We start from the raw sequence: 14,278 nt of genomic DNA, 5'->3' as shown, positions 1-14,278 counted from the left end.
TATAAAATCATGCACAGTGGTCAGTAGACATGCGACCAGAATTTCTAGTCTCCTGGTCCTCAGCTTAGGGTATCTTATCTTTAACTAAAGGGCATGGGTATAATAGCTAGGGAAGGCTCAGCCTCCCATGGTACAGAAACCACTGACCCATGACTGAACTCCTAGGCTGTTGTTGGCCCCATCTGCACTCCTCCTCTCCCCATACCTGCTACACCCCTTCCCTAAGTACTCCCATTGTCCCCTGGAATCTCTGTCTGATGAATCCCTCCTTTCCACCTCCTCTCCACACCCCCTTTCTGGAGATCCCTGCCTTTTGCTGAATCCCTCCTCAATCCCTTATAGCTCAATTGTGTTAGTTTGCCTTTATTATATTCACTATTTTGCATTATATTCTGATTTGCATTACATTCAGAAGTAATGCAAGAAACCTACAGGCCTGTACCCTCTAAGACATTAGCTTCAGCAACTTTGCATAGGGCGTGTCAGATAAACTTTGCACAGATACATGACCCAACAGAAAGCTCCAAGAATATGGGAGGCTGAAATTACGGTTAAGGGAAAGTTCTCACCACCAGCACTGTCAGAATTAGTGTCAGAATCAGTGGGGCTATGTCTAGACTGCAAGCCTCTTTCGAAAGAGACTTTTTCGAAAGATACTTTAGAAAAAGCCTCTTTTGAAAGAGAGAGTCTAGACTGCACGCGGAACTTTCGAAAAAGCAAGCCGCTTTTTTGAAAGAAAGCAGCAAGTGAGTCTGGATGCTCTCTTTCTAAAAAGCCCTGTTTGCTTTCAAGAACGCCTTTTTTCGAAAGAGCACTTTCGAAAAAAGGTGTTCTTCCTCGTGGAATTAGGTTTACCGCCATCGAAAGAAAAGCCGCGTTCTTTCGATTTAACGTCGAAAGAACACGACTGCAGTCTAGACGCAGGTTAAGTTTTTTCGAAAAAAGGCTACTTTTTTCGAAAAAACCCCTGAGTCTGGACACAGCCTGGCAGAATCAGTGACAGAAGTGTCTTGGCCATGAACTAGTATATATAAACAGGTACATGAGATACTTGTAAGGCTCGTGTTCTTGCTTACCTATATCTCTTATTTTTCCTATGGGTTTGATTATTTGTTTTATTATAAGATTATATTCTATTATAGTTTGACTGTAATACAAGATACTGATAGGCCAAATTCTGTATGTTAAGCTAAGGCAGAGTTAGCAGACATTTGATTGGGTCATTTCACTGAGATAAATTGTGATAAGCTAAAGCATGAGATTCATATATGGCTGCAACCTTTATCATGGAGAATGCATTGGCGTTGCCATAAGGGGCTTTGTAAGTTTGTACCTTTTAAAACTTAACAGGTATACCAGAACTTGGAAAGAACCAAAATAACCAATTAGGTCAGAAACAAGAAATGTAATACCTAACCAAAAAGGGCCATGGTAATGAATTGATGTATGTGATAAGTTGAGATTATTTATTTATTAACCTTAGGAAAAAAGACACTCCAGCATCAGTAAGGTGAGGAAATACAGTACGGAGAAGAAAATCCCCTATTGAATATTCATCAAACATAACAGTGCTGGTGTAATGTAAAAGTGGCTTCCCAGCCATGGGTAGTAGGAGAGAAAAATGAAGTCCTTGGGAGGTGCCAGAATGATGTCCACAGGTGATGAAGGGGAAGGTTATGGTGATGAAGAAGATTATGGATAACACCTCAGGTTACTTAAGAACAGCCATACTGGATCAGACCAAAGGTCCATCTGGCCCAGTATCCTGCCTTCCAACAGCAGCCATCACCAGATGCCCCAGAGGGAGTGAGCAGAACAGGTGATCATCAGGTGATCCTTCTCCTGTCATCCATTTCCAGACAAACAGAGGCTAGGGACACCATTCCAATCCATCCTGTCTAATAAATATTGATGGGCCTAACCTCCATGAATTTATTTAGGTCTTTTTTGAACCCTGTTAAAGTCCTGGTCTTCACAACCTCCTCTGGCAAGGAGTTCCATGGGTTGACTGTGCACTGCATGAAGAAAAACTTCCTTTTGTTTGTTTTAAACCTGCTACTTATTAATTTCACTTGGTAACCCCTAGTTCTTATATTATGGGAACAAGTAAATAACTTTTGCTTATTCTCTTTCTCCACACCCGTCATGATTTTACAGACCTCTATCATACTCCCCCTTAATGTCCTTTTTTTCTAAGATGAAAAGTCCATCTTTTTAATCTCTCTTCATATGGCACCCATTCCAAATCCCTAAACATTTTTGTTGACCTTTCCTGAACCTTTTCCAATGCCAATATATCTTTTTTGTGATTAGGCGATCACATCTGTATGCAGTATTCAAGATGTGGGCATCCCATGGTGTCATATAGAGGCAATAAATATTCTCTCTTATTCTGTAGTCCTTTTTTTTAATGATTCCTAACATTCGGTTTACTTTTTAGACTGCTGCTGCACATTGAGTAGATGGTTTCAGAGAACTATCCACAATGAATGCAATATCTCTCTCTTGAGTCCTAATAGCTTAATTTATAGCCTAACACCTTAATAGGACTAATTTGTCCTAGGGTATGTCTACACTAGAAAGTTAGTTCGAACTAACGGACGTTAGTTCGAACTAACTTTCCTATGCGCTACACTAGCGCTCCGTTAGTTCGAACTTAATTCGAACTAACGGAGCGCTTAGTTCGAACTAGGTAAACCTCATTTTACGAGGACTAACGCCTAGTTCGAACTAGCTAGTTCGAACTAAGGGCTGTGTAGCCCTTTAGTTCGAACTAGTGGGAGGCTAAGGCTTCCCAGGTTTCCCTGGTGGCCACTCTGGCCAACACCAGGGAAACTCTATTGCCCCCCTCCCGGCCCCGGAGCCCTTAAAGGGCCACGGGCTGGCTACTCACTTTGTGCCAGTTGCAAGGCTGCCAGCACCCGTGCCTGCACAGCCTGCACCTGCCACAGGATGAGCCAGCCATCCGAGGGCTCCCAGCCCTCCACTGCTCCCCACGACCAGCCTGGCGGCTCCCGGGAGCCTGCCCGGGGGCGCAAAAGGCGGGCGCCCGCCTGGTCAAGTGCGGAGATCGTGGACCTCATCGAGGTTTGGGGGGAAGCCTCAAATGTCCACGATCTCCGCACTAGCCACCGGAACGCGGCCGTCTATGGACGCATGGCTGCCAGCCTGGCCGCCAGGGGCCACCAGCGCAGCCGGGAGCAGGTGCGCTGCAAGATTAAAGACTTGCGGCAGTCCTACTCCCGGGCCTGCCTGCCAGGGGCTGACCCGGAGGCCTGCCCCCACTTCCATGCCCTGGACCGCATCCTGGGGCCTCATGCCGTCCCTGCCCCCCGGGACGTGATTGACCCCGGGGCAGAGGGACCGCTCCTGGACACCGAGGAGGAGGAAGAGGGCTCTGAGAGCCAGGAGCCTGCCGCCAGCCTTCCCAGGACCCGGGACCCCCGAGGCACCCCACAGAGCCGCTCGCCTGCATCATCAGAGGCCGGGGAGGCGTCCACCTGTGAGTACCCTCGTGTTCCCCTTATGTGTACGGGGGGCTGGGGCGAGAGGGAGCCCCGGGACCGTGCGCCTGGGCCTTGCCCACCACGGAGCAGCAGCTGGGGATCCTGCAGGGGCCCTGGCCTTGCAGAGGGGAGCTGGGTTTCACACACCTGGGCCCCTGGGGTAATTGACCGCTGGTCTTCTTGCACCACAGCTGCAGCACCGGGGACTGCAGGGCGCACCACACCGCCTGCAGCAGCCGCCCGCGCCCGGGCAAGCAGGACAGCCAGGAACCAGGAGGACTACCAGAGGCGGCATCTCCGGTTCCTGGACCGACAGCTCCGTCTCCAGGACCACTGGGTCCAGGAGGACCTCAGGCTGCGCCAGAGGAGTCTGGAGGCCCTGGAGGAGCAGGGCCGTGCCCTGCGAGGCCACCTCCAGAGCCTGCTAGACCGCTTTCCATTTCCTCTTCCCCCTGCTCCCCCTCTTGCTCCCCCTCTTGCTCCCCCTGCTCCCCCTCTTGCTCCCCCTCTTGCTCCCCCTGCTCCCCCTGCTCCTCCTGCTCCTCCTGCTTCCGCTCCTGCTTCCGCTCCTGCTTCCTCCACACCCCCTGTCCTCTCTGCCCCCCCCTCCACAACCATTCCCCACCGACGCCCCCGGACCCGCAGTGTGGCGAGACGGGAGAGGCACCCAGACTCCCACCCCTGAGCTTTCCTTTCCCTTCCTCCCTTCCCTCCCCTCCCCTTCCAGCTCCCTCGTCCCAGGTTTCCCCCTCCCTTCTCCCACCTTCATTCCTCCCTCCCCCACCCCAGTTCTCTGAAATAAACAGACGTTTTTGTTTGAAAAACAGGTGTCTTTATTGTACAGTAGATAGGGAGGGGAAAGGGGAAGGGGGGGGGGTAGGGTGGAAGAAGGCCCCGGTGGGGCATGCAGGGAGAGGTCAGTCCTCCTCCTCCTCCACCTGGAAGCTCTCCCGCAGGGCTTCCCGGATCCGGATGGCCCCCCGCTGGGCTTCCCGGACGGCGGCGGTGCGGGGCTGACCGTAGTGTCCAGCCATGCGGTCAGCCTCAGCCATCCAGGCTGGCAAGAAAGCCTCCCCCTTCCGCTCACACAAATTGTGGAGCACACAACATGCCGCCACCACGGGAGGGATGTTGTGCTCGGCCAGGTCCAGACGGGTGAGGAGGCATCGAAAGCGGGCTTTCAGTCGCCCGAAGGCCCCCTCCACCACGATGCGGGCCCTGCTCAGCCTGTTATTGAAGGCCTGGCGGGAGGGATTGAGGTGTCCCGTGTAGGGCTTCATGAGCCAGGGCTGCAGTGGGTAGGCGGCATCCCCCACCAGGCAGACGGGCATGTCCACGTCCCCGACCCTGATGTGGCGGTCGGGGAAGAAGGTCCCGTCCTGCAGCCGCTGGCACACGGAGGAGTTCCGGTACACCCGGGCGTCGTGTGCTTTGCCGGACCAGCCCACATTTATGTCCGTCAACTGTCCCCGGTGGTCACATACGGCCTGCAGGATGACGGAGAAGTACCCCTTGCGGTTCACGTACCGGGACGCCTGGTGTTCCGGGGCACGGATGGGGATGTGCGTCCCGTCGATGGCCCCCCCGCAGTTGGGGAAGCCGAGGGCGCCGAATCCCCGGATGACGGCATCCGGGTCGGCGAGGCGGACCACCCTGCAGAGCAGCACCCGGTTGATGGCCTTGACCACCTGCGGAGAGAGACACAGCAAAGCGTCAATCAGTGGGGCGCCCGGGTGGCTGGGAGCGTGCGTGCCCTGGCAGTGCCCCGCGCCCCACTCCCGGAAGCAACCCCCCTGGCGGCGTGTAGTACGGCCGGGACAGCCCGACCCCTCCGGTGCGGGGCGCTTTCGCCTCCTCCCGCCCCCCCCTTTGTCCCTGGGGCGGCCCATCCCCTCCTCGCAGCCCCCCTCCCCCCCGGCTCGGTGGCCGACGAGCGCCGTACCTGCATGAGCACTGCTCCGACAGTGGATCTCCCCACGCCGAACTGGTTCCCGACGGATCGGTAGCTGTCCGGCGTGGAGAGCTTCCAGAGGGCGATGGCCACCCGCTTCTGGAGGGGGATGGCGGGCCTCATGCGAGTGTCCCTTCTTTGCAGGGCAGGGGCGAGCCACTCGCAGAGCTCCAGGAAGGTGTCCCTCCTCATCCTAAAGTTCTGGGTCCACTGTCGGTCGTCCCAGCGCTCCAGGACGATGCGGTCCCACCAGTCGCTGCTGGTGTCCAGACGCCAGATGCGGCGGGGCACGCCGGTGCCGGGGCGCCGCCGCGGCTCCTCCACGGCCCCCAGGGCGGCCAGGCGGAGAGGCAGGGGGCTGACGTTCCCCAGGTGGTGCCAGGCAGCCTCGAGCCATTGCTGGCAGGCTTGCAGCAGCAAGTCCAGAACGTGCACCAGAAGGTGCAGGGCGAGCCGTGGCTCCATGTTGCCACCTGCGGCGGTCCCCCCCGAAGGGAAGCACCGACACAGACGGGCACAGAGACCGACGCTTTGCTGTCCCTCGGCGAGGTTGGCAAGCAAGCAGGAAAAGCTGAGAACCGGCTGTCCAGGGGGGGTCCCTTTAAGCACGAGCCTCAGATAGCCTCAGACAGCAGCCACACAAAGCAACTGCTGACCTGATGCCCTGCCAGAACCGGTTTCAGCTGCCCTTAAATGCCCCCCTGCGTCCAATCAGTGTGGACGCGCTAGTTCGAACTAGCAAAACGCTAGTTCGAACTAGTTTTTAGTTCTAGATGCGCTAGTTCGAACTAGCTTAGTTCGAATTAACTAATTCGAACTAAGTTAGTTCGAACTAGCGCTGTAGTGTAGACGTACCCCTAGTTATTTTCTATGTATAATTGGTATCATTTTTTCCAATGTGCATTACTTTGCATTTATCAACATTAAAATTCATTTGCCATTTTGTTGCCCAATCACCTAGTTTTGTGAGATTCTTTTGAAGCTCTTCACAGTCTGCTTTGGTTTTAACTCTCTTGAGCAGTTTTGTATCATCTGCAAATTTTGGCACCTCACTGTTTACCCCTTTCTCCGGATCTTTTATAAATGTGTTGAATAGAATTGGTCACAGTATAGACCCTTGAGGGACACCACTAGTTACCCCTCTCCATTCTGAAAACTGACCATTTATTCCTATCCTTTGTTTCCTGTCTTTAATCAGTTATCAATCCATGGACAGCCCTTGGTGGGTAAAGAACAGGTTAGGAACTATTTAGAAAAGCTAACCATACACAAATCCATGGGTCCAGACTTAATGCATCTGAGGGTACTGAGGGAGTTGGCAAATGTCATTGAGGAGCCTTTGGCCATTATCTTTGAAAAGTCGTGGAGATCGAGAGATATCCCGGATGATTGGAAAAAGGCAAATGTAGAGCCCATCTTCAAAAAAGGAAGAAGGACGATCCAAGGAACTATAGGCCGATCAGTCTTACCTCGGTTCCTGGAAAAATCATGGAAGGGATCCTTAAGGAATCAATTTTGAGGCACTTGGAAGAGAGGAAAGTGATTAGGAATAGTCAGCATGGATTCACAAAGGGAAAGTCGTGCCTGACCAATCTGATTAGCTTCTATGATGAGGTAACTGGCTCTGTGGACATGGGAAAGTCAGTGGATGTGATATACCTTGACTTTAGCAAGGCTTTTGATACAGTCTCCCACAATATTCTTGCCAGCAAGTTAAGGGAATGTGGATTGGACAAATGGATGGTAAGATGGATAGAAAGATGGCTAGAAGGCCGGGCCCAGCGAGTAGTGATCAACGGCTCGATGTCAGGATGGTGGTCGGTTTCTAGCGGAGTGCCCCAAGGTTCGGTTCTAGGACCGGTTTTGTTCAATATCTTTATTAATGACCTTGATGAGGTCAGCAAGTTTGCACCCTCAGCAAATTTGTGGATGACACTAAGCTAGGGGGAGAGGTAAATACGCTTGAGGGCAGAGATAGGGTCCAGACTGACTTAGACAAATTGCACCCTCAGCAAGTTTGTGGATGACACTAAGCTAGGGGGAGAGGTAGATACGCTTGAGGGCAGAGATAGGGTCCAGAGAGACTTAGACAAATTGGAGGATTGGGCCACAAGAAATCTGATGAGGTTCAACAAGGACAAGTGCCGAGTCCTGCACTTGGGACGGAAGAATCCCAAGCATAGTTACAAGCTGGGGACCAGTCAGTTAAGTAGTAGTTCTGCAGAAAAGGACCTGGGGGTTACAGGATGAGAAGCTGGATATGAGTCAACAGTGTGCCCTTGTAGCCAAGAAGGCTAATGGCATATTAGGTTGCATTAAGAGGAGCGTTGCCAGCAGATCCAGAGATGTCATTATTCCCCTTTATTCAGCTGGGAGAGAGGCTGTTCTCAGAAGTGACAGATGGCAGAACAAGGAGCAATGGTCTCAAGTTGTGGTTGGAGAAGTCCAGGTTGGATATTAGGAAAAACTATTTTATTAGGATGGTAGTGAAGCACTGGAATGGGTTACCTAGGGAAGTAGTGGAGTCTCCATCCCTAGAGGTGTTTAAGTCTTTGCTTGACAAAGCCCTGGCTGGGTTGATTTAGTTGTTATTGGTCCTGCCTAGAGCAGGGGGCTGGACTTGATGACCTTCTGAGGTCTCTTCCAGCTCAATGGTTCTATGATTCAATCCATGAAAGGACCTTCCCTCTAATCCCATGACAGCTTATATTTTTGTCCTACAAGCCATGATATAAGTATGTAAATGTGCAGATTACACTATGTAGTATCTCTGTTTTATTGAGTTGGGATGTTTGTGACAGTGCTAAATGTATTAATAAGCTACGTACATAAATATAGAAGAGTTACTATAATGTGTACGTTGCAACTGTGTACTTTGGGATTCCCATCATAAAACAATTTAAATAATACTAGACCTTATCTGGGAACAAGAACCTGTCAACCCTCCTACTGATAACTGGTGATTCTTAAATACTCAATATAATTAATACATAATCTTGAGTGAGTATTGAGTGAGTATTGAAATGGAGAGGAACAGCAGCCAGTTTGATTAACTGTTGTCAAAAGGACAAAACGCTCATCACATTGAATGCAGCTAAAAAAAGCTAAACAGCTACCTAGTGATATCTTTCATATTGAGAGAAACTGTTGTAGTTACCACAGGAACCGTGCGGTGGTGAATGGAAAGAAATTGGTCTGTGTGAATGCAAATGGAGAGGAAGTGTCTCGCTCATATCCCCTCTCCCACAGGGACTGAGAAATGTGACCATATGTGTCCCAGTTCTTTTTGGGTCACTTGCAGCTGCGATTGAACCGATTCTTCACCCCACAAACTGATAAGATCCGCATTGTCAAAGTGGTTCTTCAAAGCCTCCCTGATACTGATGGCCAGCCTCTATGGGCTCCTCCAGCCACCTGTTGTTGGACTGCTTCTTACTTGTGTGCAGATGCTCCACGTAAGGCTTCATGAGCCAGGGCTATAAAGGAGTAAGCCAGGTCACCTAGGATCTCTATGGGCATTTCCATATCTCTCATGGTAATTTTTTGGTCTGGAAAGGAAGTCCTTCCCTGAAGCTTTCTGTACAAACCACTGTTCATGAAGATGCAGGCATCACTCACCTTTCCAAACCACCCCGAATTTATGTCTGTGAAATCCCCTCATTGATCCACTGTGTCAAAAGTGCCCCTTATGATTGATGAGCTCTGTGGCATGGTGGGGTGGCGCTATAATGGGAATGTGTGTGCCATCGATTGCCCTGCCAGAGTTTGGAAAGCCCATGTCAGCAAAACCAGCCATCCTCATTTCATCCTCATTTCCCAGAGTCAAAGTTCTGTGCAGAAAATGTGATCTATCGCCCTGCCCACTTGGAGTATGTCTACACTACAGAGTTTTGTCAGAAAAACAACAAAACCTGAGTTATGTCCACACTGCAATTGCGTTCTTCTGAAAGTAAATTGAAAGAACAGAGGGGTGTTTCTGGCATTGGTAATCCTCTTTCTACGAGGAAAAAGTCTTTTTGTGAAAGAACTCTTTTGGGAAAAGAAGTGTATGGACCAGGAAGAGGGAGTTCTTTTGAAAGAAGAAGGAAGAGGAGAAAGCACAGGTGCTCTGGTGGCCACTCCATCCATAGTAATCACTGCTTACGTGTGAGATAGCATCCATTCGATGCTCTTTAGTGTGTGGACACTCTCTTTTGGAAGAAGTTTTTTCAGAAGATCTCTTCCAAAAAAGGGTTCTTTCAAAAGAAGTCTGCAGTCTAGACAGAGCCTTACATAAGTGCTGGCCCAACCGTTGACTTCCTCCCTCTAAACTGATTTACAACTGAAAAGGAGCAATCTGGAGTCACCAGCTTCCACACAGTATGGCAGCACACTTCTCTACTGAGATAGCAGCTCTCATTCAGGTGTCCTTGTGCCACAGTTGAGGGGCTAGCTCAGCACACAACACAGCTCCAGGAAAGTTGCTTTATGCATCTGAAAGTTCTGTGCCCACTGCTCTTCATACCACACCTGCATGACAATGTGATCCCAGCACTCAGTGCTGGTTTCCATAGCCCAAAAGTGATGGTCCACTCTGCACAGGTACTCTGTGACAACCAAGAGCAATGCCAAGTTGCTGCTGTCTGTGTCACTCACACTGTTGTCCACATCCGAGTCTTCTTCCTCGGACAGTAAGTTCAATAGTAGCTCTGCTGCAACATGTGTTGTCCTAACTGCATTGAACATCGCATAGGAGAGAAGACCGAAACCCATGATTTCTCACAACAGATGCCGGAGTGAGTGCCCAGCAGTTTCAAGTCACATGAAAGTAAGCCAGATGCTCCAGCAGGGCTATGAATCAAAGAAGTGATTGATGAACATTTTTCATGTTCCCAAAATGCCTAGCGCTACCTTGCGCATGTCCACAATGTCTAGTGACTGAAGGTGACACCAAGCACTGTGGGACGAGGGAGCTAAAAATGTGGCCATGAGCCGTTGACAGAGGGTGGCAGCATAAACTGGACTTGGTGAGTTTCTCTTTTTGTGACTTTTACATGTCAGCCTTACTTTCGTTGCCTAAACTTTCCAGTATGGATATAGCCTAAGGTTACGTCTACACTATGAGTTTTCTTGTCAAAAAATATACAAATGAGATACTAATTTGCATGAATTGCAATCTCATTTGCATATTTTCTGCCGATCTGTTTTTGCGCTGAGGTTTAAGTAGTGTGGATGTTTTCTTTTTGTGCAAAAAAAACCCTTTTTCTGCAAGATCGGTAAACCTCCTTTTTTGGGGCATAAGGATCTTGTGGAAAAAGGTTTTTGTGTGCCAAAAGAAAACGTTCACGCTGCTTGTTTTTGCGCAAAAACCCCAGCGCAAAAATGGATCCACAGAAAATATGCAAATGAGATGGTGACTCAGGCAAATGAGTCCCTTATTTGCATATTTTTTGTCGAGAAAACTCGTAGTGTAGACGTAGCCTGAGAGCTGGGTTCACATTGTGGACAAGAGTGCACCTGCTGAGAAGGAACCATTCACTATCATGTGCACAGGCCATAGATTTGCCTTTTTGGGGATGGGGTGGGGAGAGACTTTTTAATCACCTGTGAATGACAAAAGTTTTGTCATTCAATTGGCAGTGTAGACAAAGCCTTAATCACATTGTTTAACTTTGTTCCTTGAGGCAGGACGTTTTCATTGACATGTAAATTGAGAGAGACTGTGTGCAGAAATCATCCTGAAGGTGGTAAGCAGAAGTTTAAATGCTTATTGTTATTGTATGAGGTTTATAAAATAAGTTTTTCCCCATAGAGCACTGTTTCCTAAGAGCTACCAAGAGTTATTCAGCAGATGCTCTAAAATAAGATACAGCAACCTTTTTAAGCCTGAAGAGACCCATGATAGTTGTGTCAACTAAGCCCTATTGGATTTCTATATGTAAGCAGTTGGATACAGGAAACTGTTGTCTGCTAAGTGGTCCACTAGGCTTTTATTTAGGTGTGAATGTACTCATCCAGGCTGTAGCCTTTGAAACAGGAATATATCATTCCTGGTTCAGCTAGGACAGCACAAGGATGATATGATCCTTTTACAATTTGAAGGAAACAATACGACTGCAGAATAGAGATAGGGACACAGTTCCTTTCCAATCTGTATAAATAAAATAATATGGATGGCAAATATGATATGAAATTCAAGCATACAAAATTTTAAGAACCATATGGCTCATTTTATCCTCTCTCGCCCCTGAATGTATGTACACACACATTTCATAGCTGCCTAATTTGCAGCCTTAAAAATAATAAAATTACACAAATGAAACAAATTTCTCATTTTAAGTTTGAGGCTTAATTTGGTTGTTCATGCAGTTAGTGAAATACATGGTTCCTTCCCTCTAGCCAGTCTAATTCCTATTTTCTTCTTAATACTATACAGGAACAGTGCTATAATTAGTACAGAAATTTAGCATGAGGGGGTCCCAATGCTTCCATTGACTTCTGCGTTGAGACACAGCCCTGTGTAAGGGGTAATGCAGCTATCTGTTTCCCCAAGAGCACACTAGCAAAGAAATCATGGCTTTCTTCTTTCAGGGAGGAAGTAATCTGCTACAGACCTTTTCCCAGAGGCATACTGAATCCCTGCTAAGCAACTAGAATCATAGAACCATAAAATCATAGAATCCTAGGTCTGGAAGAGACCTCAAGAGGTCATCAAGTCCAGTCCCCTGCCAAAAGTAGGACCAATCCCAACTAAATCAACCCAGCCAGGGCTTTGTGAAGCTGGGTATGTCTACACTACAGCACTAATTCGAACAAACTTAATTCGAACTAGTTAATTCGAACTAAGCTAATTCGAACTAGTGCATCTAGACCTAAAAACTAGTTCGAATTAGCGTTTTGCTAATTCAAACTAGCATGTCCACATTGAGTGGACCCTGAACCGAAGTTAAGGCTGGCCAGAACCAGTGCTGGCAGGGCATCAGGTTAGGACTTTGAGCGTGGAGCTGCTGCCTCAGGCTAGCCAAGGGCTGTGCTTAAAGGGACCCGACCTGCACCCTGGACAGACAATTCTCAGGGTTCTCTGCTTGCTTGTTTAACTCGATGAGAGACAGCAAAGCAGTCCTGACTTGGAGTGCCCTGAGAGCCCACACTTGGCACATCACAGCATTCAGCCATCAGCCCGGCTGCACTTGCTGCAGGCTGCCATCCGGGGGGGGGTCAATCAGGGGTCTGTCAGGATCCAGGAGGCCCTGCAAGAGAGCTTCCACCCCAAGGAGCCCGCAGAGCCACCCCAGTCCTCCCCATCGGGGGCTCGTACCCCATTCCTCCCTCACCTCCTTCCACTTACCCCTCCCTAGTCCCCCTTACTGATGTAAAAAATAAAGGACACGTGTTCAAAAATAGAAACTCTCTTTATTTAACAAAACTGGGATGGGGGGGGATTAACCTCTGGGGAGACTGGGAAAAGGAAGTGGGAGAGGTGAAGAGAGAGGGTGGGAGAGGGGAGGGGGAAACCTGAGAGGAGGGAGCTGGAAGGGGGAAGCCAGGGGAAGAAGGAGGAGGGGAAATATCAAACTATGGTACGCCATATCTTCAATACTGTGTACAGATGTGATCTCCTCACCCCAGAAAAGATGTTTTGGCCTTGGAAAAGGTTCCGAAAAGGACAACTAAAATGATCAGGGGTTTGGAACAGGTCCCATATGAAGAGAGGCTAAAAAGACTGGGACTATTCGGCTTAGAAAAGAGGAGACTGAGGGGGATATGATAGAGATCTATAAAATCATGAGTGGTGTGGAGAGGGTGAATAAAGAAAAGTTCTTCATTAGTTCCCATAATATAAGGACTGGAGGACACCAAATGAAATTAATGGGTAGCAGTCTTCAAACTAATAACAGAAAGTTCTTCTTCACAAAGCAAATAATCAACCTGTGGAACTCCTTGCCACAGGAGGCTGTGAAGGCTAGAACTGTAACAGAGTTTAAAGAGAAGTTAGATAAAGTCATAGAGGTTGGGTCTATGGAATGGTACTAGCTAGGGGGTAGAAATGGTGTCCCTGGCCTCCGTTTGTGGAAGGCTGAAGAAGGATGGCACGAGACAAATGGCTTGGTCATTGTCTTCGATCCATCCCCTCCAGGGTACTTAGTGTTGGCCACTATCGGCAGACAGACTACTGGGCTAGATGGACATTTGGTCTGACCCAGTACGGCCGTTCTTATGTTCTAAGCTCAGGGCTCAGGGTCGGGGGTCTCACTGGACCAACTTGATTTTCATGCAAACCTGCTCCTGGGTTTGTATGTGGCCTTTGGTGGCCAGGCTGGCAGCTATCCTGCCCTAGATGGCCACTTTCCTGTGCCTAGTGTGGAGGTTGTGGACTTTGGAGGCCTCCCCCCAAACCTGGATGAGGTCCACTATCTCCGCACTAGTCCAGGTGAGCGCCCGCCTCTTGCGGCCCCGGGCTGGCTCCTGGGAGCTGCCAGCCTGGTCCCGGGAACAGGCAGAGGGCTGGGTGGCAGCGGGTGGCTGGCTCGTGCCGTGCCAGGTGCAGGGTCTGCTAGCTGGGTTCTGGCAGGTTTGCACCTGGCACGGGCACCGTAGCCAGACCGTGCCCCTTTAAGGGCTTCGGGTCCGGGAGGGGGGCAGATGAGTTTCCCTGGTGGTGCCCAGAGTGGCCATCATGGCAAGCTGGGAAGGGCTAGCCTCCCACTAGTTCGAATTAAGTGTCTCCACAGCCCTTAATTTGAACTACTTAATTCGAACTAGGCGTTAGTCCTCGTAGAATGAGGTTTCCCTAGTTCAAATTAAGTTCGAATTAGCGGTTTGCATGTGTAGCGCCTATGAA

Source organism: Pelodiscus sinensis, chromosome 2, assembly GCF_052426305.1.
Source record: "Pelodiscus sinensis isolate ZL-2025 chromosome 2, ASM5242630v1, whole genome shotgun sequence".
Lineage (NCBI taxonomy): Eukaryota > Metazoa > Chordata > Testudines > Trionychidae > Pelodiscus > Pelodiscus sinensis.
The sequence above is the reverse complement of the archived record's forward strand: the minus strand, read 5'-3'. Positions refer to the sequence as shown.